Here is a 5,296-nt window from a genome sequence, read left to right as displayed (position 1 = left end):
AACGATAAAGTCTAGCTTTAATAGTCTTAATCGCGCGTTCGATTAAAGAACATTTGTAAATAGATCTAGAGCTATAGATGTGTATTGAGTGACGTTTACACCATGTTTTCACGTGTTTGTTGTAGAACTCTCTCCCTCTATCCACCTGCAAGTGATGGGGATAGTTTTTATGGCTGTACAACTTGATCAATCCTTTCTTCACATCTTCACCACGCTTGGTCTTAATGGGTGTAGCCATGAGTCGTCTTGATAAGCAGTCTATCACAATGAGTATGAAGGAAAATTTATCTAACTACTATGTAAGTTAACTGCATTTTAACCACCCCGATCTCTTTGCACTTCATTTATTTCAATGCTATCAATGTGCGTTCAAACATCACGTGGACGCCTTAGGATCGATAAAAGAAGTAGCTCTCAGGATGACGACTTCCTCAGAATCCTGTCTACACTCACAAGCTAACAAGGAAAATTTCCCCAGAGTTATTTGAATGCTATAAGCAAACTTCGCTGACACTGCCTTCCGAAAACAACAAAGTAGTTCCCTTGCATCTGGACCCTTACTATTCAGCTTTAACAGATTTTAATTCCGGTAAGTCGCTTGACATCAAATCTGCAGTAACTCTCTAGACTTCATTCAAATCCGCGGGTGCCATACCTTGCGGATGTCCGCCTAATCCAAAACGGGCTATGCTGACTTGGATTCGATAACTCTGTGAGTTTGGAAAACATCAAGTCTAGCTTGAGATACGACAAGGTCCATAGCAGCCTCGGCTTGGGACTTCGCCACGCATTGTACACGTTCTGGCATGTGCTCTAACTTGTCGCCAGGCTTCACATTGCAGGAGCCTGGCCGCTTCCGCAAGACTTGTAGCGCACATGGGGGTTTGTCCAGACCTGAATCTACACTGCGGCTACCTTCACAGGTTGAATGGGTGTTGGGCTTGATGGAGTTTTCCTCCCCGCCGGTCCTGTCATGGCCGTTCTCTCGGCCGTGGCTCTACTGGAAGATAGCGATCAATGCCTCCCCAGTAAACCATATATGTCTCAAAAACGTCCACATAATATCACACTTGGGATTTTGGGATATCCCACGGACTAGGCTGAATAGCCCGTTGACGTCTCTGGGACAGACAGAGGACCCGTATTTCTTCCGCATTTGCTGATCCAGGGAAGGTTCCAGGAATGTCTCTCAGGGATATTTGGACATATAGAGGACATATACAGGACGTATTATTATTATTGTATTTTATTGCTTTTTTTGCAATTTTTACTTATTCTACGGAAAATACTGTTCTGCAACAGTGAAAGTCGTATCGACGAACTCTTGTTTATTGCACACAAACCAAGTACACTGATGCTACATGCACTGTAGAAAACGCTGTTTCAAATAGTACAAAATATGATATTACAACATATATAGGCTAATTATTAGCAATATAGGGTGACACTGATAAGACGCATAATAAGATGATAATGGTCATAATAATAATAATCACGTGATTGCTACGGCACTTCGGAACCGCCATTCCTGAAAGATAACCAATAACATAGTTAATTCCATCTATTGGAATAGCAGCTCAAACACTGCCATAAGTAGGCGTAAAAAACAGACACTCTGCAAAAAGTGGGAACAAATGCAAGACAGTGACTTACCGCAGTTTCTTTCGGAGTATAGATGGTTACATGCTGAAGCAGCGTAACCACTGGCAGACCCAAGCGACGTCTTCCGGTTTATGCCTGGCTCTTGAGTGTTGTAGAGACACCAGGAACTTTACACATGTGTGAGGCTATTCATGGGTGTGTGTGGATACTGTAAAACAGTCATGTTTTATTAATCTAGAGTCACATTGCGTCCATGTGACATTCAAGCAAGATTAGCGGTCATGCAAAAAACAAGGAACTTTGAAAAACAGTGCAGTCAAACGTGAAAACATAACTGCTGTCCTTTATATGAAAGACAACTGTAGCTGAGCCAAACCTATCTACTAGCAGGCTCCGCATAGTTCATAGAATTGCTTCCCCCGACAACACAAGCAGGTCCGAGAAACATCTCTAAGACGTCACTTGGGGAAGACGACGATATCCCTATAACATCCGAAATACAGCCCAAAATGATCCCTGTCACGTAACAATGGCACACCCGGATATGCCTCTGGGACGTATCTGGCAGGTCCCATGGGGCTTTCTTTGGGATTAGCATGGTACACAAATGGGATGTGCCCGAAGGGCGCTCCTCCTCTCCTACCCCCTCCATTTTTCTGCGTTGCTTGGCACCGTTACAAAAAAATGCGCACTCAATACTAAATGCGCTTGCACAACGACGATTGAAAATTTGAAGCAGGGAGTTCAGAAAAGAACTAGTTTATTCTTACTATTGAAACTCGCAAGTGTAATTCTACATCCATCATTTGCATGCGGAATTGAAGCACTTGGCATAACAGTAAATCACAATATCACAGCATCAAGAGCAATCCACAGTAATAAACTGTATATCACAGATCAGCTTTGTTGTGGCCTTCCTGTTGTTGTACTTTTGTCTTGTCTTGTTGTACAAGTACTTTCTCAGTCAAGTCTCAACTTACCTTACTCAACTCAGCCTTACAATAACAGATTGCACTGCTGGAAGGGAGATGCTCCAAAATGTTTATCAAACATGCAGCACAGTAACCTAACCTAATTACCTAAAAATTAATCGCTGGGCATATCACCTTATGAAAGAACTGGCTAGAGAGTGTTCCTTTCTCTATGTCACATGAAAAATGAAACATGAAAAATGACCATAAAAATATCATGGCACCAAAGACTGCAACACACTACAAGGTACCACAAAACAATCTGTAAAAACAAACAGAAAATACGACCTTTCATAATACCCTAGCATTCAAACACTAAGACAAACTCCAATGAAAAAGACTCTGACTTCGCCTGAGCATGTTGATGAGATGCGGCGACCAGGTATCGTTCTTCTCGCAACAGTGTGTGAGTGTGAATAAATGATGGTACTTAGGCGATGGCAGGTTCCAATAAGACAATGAGATAATCTCAAATCTATCAAAGTTCCAAGCACTGTGCACTTATCTGCATGTACAACACAGGAAAGGTGAAAGGTGAAAAAAAAAAGTTGAAAGGTGAAAAAATACTGACTTGTAAAACGTAAAAAGTGTAGGTAGCCACATATTGAGGCACACATGATGCTTCAGGTACGAAAATTGCAGTCAGTTTTGGAAGTGCTTCCTCCGGGTGGGAAGGCCGCGATTCAGTCAAGTTCGCACCGTCAATGTCACGAACCTCATCCACATCACTGCTCCCGTGGTCGCCAAGACTTTGATCTACCAACACGGGACGTGGCTCATGATCACTAGGAGTGTTCACCAACATCGAAAGCGGTTCGCTTGACTGGCCCACAAACATCGAACGCGTTTCACTGCCGGCATCACCATTGTGGCGTCACCATCGTTGCGACAGTCATATGATGCTCCTTCAGTTTATCACGCAAAAGCTTCCCGCTACAGCTTGGCTCACATGACGATAAGGTGTTCGCCTTGATGTTCGTTTGCTGCGTCTCATGATGAACACACTTTGATCGAGGAGTAGCTCACGATGTTCCTAAACCGAAGTTAAACGAAGAAAAACGCGTTTGAGCATTACAACGCTTTGCATGCTTTCAAACTAACAGCAAGTTTCACTCTCGATTCCGAATAACACATCAAAAGTATACTTACAATTCATTGACATAACGCCCCAGTAAACCAGAAATATCCCAGGGACGTCCCAGAAAAGTCTCACACGTCACCTATGTCCAGGAAGTCCACCAGACGTTATTTGGACGTCCACAATGTGACAATGAAAATCATCCGACATTGTATCTCCCAGGGACATCTGCAGGATGTAAAAAGAATTGCCCCACCGCGTTGCATTTTGCGCACATATCTGGAACACGTGACGCTTACTGGAGTGACGTAAGCAAAGCGATAAACATTTTTGGTTTAGACCATTATTTGCAGAGCCATCACATCATGGAAGATAGTTTGAATTAAAAACACAATGTTTGTGAGAAAGGGACGCCAGAAGTATCAACGGTTATGCTTCGGCGTTGTTGGCACACGAACGATTGTAACGGTGAAGACGTCTTGGGAACTAATGTTCCCAAGACGTCTTCACCGTTACAATCGTAGTTCATCGCGCTGTACACTTACTGAACGTACTCCTACAAGTTTCATTTCAGTATATGCTCCATCCAGTACGCCAAAAGAGGCCACCACAGGCCTCCGTAGGTAGTGCTCACTCGATATCACATGTGTGTATGTGCGAGTGCAAGCGGTCTCCCATAACAACAATGGGATACGCAAGGTCACGTGGCGTTGCCGATAGGTGCTGTATCCATAGCTATATACAGCGGTTGCATACCGCTCTCAAATAAAAGATGTCGATTATTTATCCAAAACAATTTCTAAAACGTGGACAGATAACAAAAACTGAATAATAATGCATAGTGCTCAGCATACAAGCTAATTTGATACGAAACGGTAAACGTCCCATTCACATCCAGATATCCAACGGAGACGTTCATAGGATGTCCCCCAGACTGCAAAATGAGGAAGAAAGTCTGTTCCCAGGGACGTCGCACGGACGTAAACGGGACGTTCACGAACATCCCTGGGATATCCAAATGTCAAATTCAGGTTTTCCCCAGGATATCCTTGGGACATATTTGGTTTACTGGGGCCGTTCGCAGCAACATTGACAAGGCTCGCTGGAGCACATGCGATCGCAAGAAGACCGTTGAAAATTGAACCGCGCAGTCAGCAGTCTCGCCCTTCTCCTCTCATTGACGTGAATCAGTTCCCCCTCCACTCGTACAGGGGTCCCTGACATGCTCCCATGGGGACGTTTTTCGGACCTCGTTGCTCGACGTAGCAAGTATAAGTTCTGAAGGCATCCCCACGGATCCCTCAATCGAGCTAGCGACGTTGGGATCTGTTTGGGACGTCCCCCAAAACGATACGTGTTGTCGGGGTCACCATTGCTTTCATCAACCCCAATGCAAGATATCACAAGGACCTATAAAACAGTACCTGAATCAAAGAGAGGTGAAGAAATGTACTTGCACCTTGTACCTGTACACACACAATCTCACACAGTTCTACTGTTCGCACGAGTTCGTCAGTGACACGCAGCAGACTCCGCAGGTAAAGCAAAGTATAGCTGTTTACTCAGATACAAAGCTGTCATTGCTCCACACTTCTACCACATCTGGCCAGTACTGCCTCGATGCTCGCGAGATTCCAGTTCAAAA

General features: G+C 44.1%; 1 long non-coding RNA gene across 1 annotated transcript; it reads right to left on the bottom strand.

Moving 5' to 3' along the window:
• Window positions 1-1,473: 1,473 nt before the first annotated feature.
• LOC135392935 (uncharacterized) lies at window positions 1,474-2,028 on the bottom strand. Its single transcript, XR_010422318.1, has 2 exons — window positions 1,654-2,028; window positions 1,474-1,528 (listed from the first exon to the last, which is right to left on the bottom strand). It is a non-coding gene; the product is annotated as an uncharacterized LOC135392935 (long non-coding RNA).
• Window positions 2,029-5,296: the final 3,268 nt, after the last annotated feature.

The sequence above is a fragment of the Ornithodoros turicata genome, chromosome 4, assembly GCF_037126465.1.
Source record: "Ornithodoros turicata isolate Travis chromosome 4, ASM3712646v1, whole genome shotgun sequence".
Lineage (NCBI taxonomy): Eukaryota > Metazoa > Arthropoda > Arachnida > Ixodida > Argasidae > Ornithodoros > Ornithodoros turicata.
This window is presented reverse-complemented; position numbering and strand designations above follow the sequence as displayed.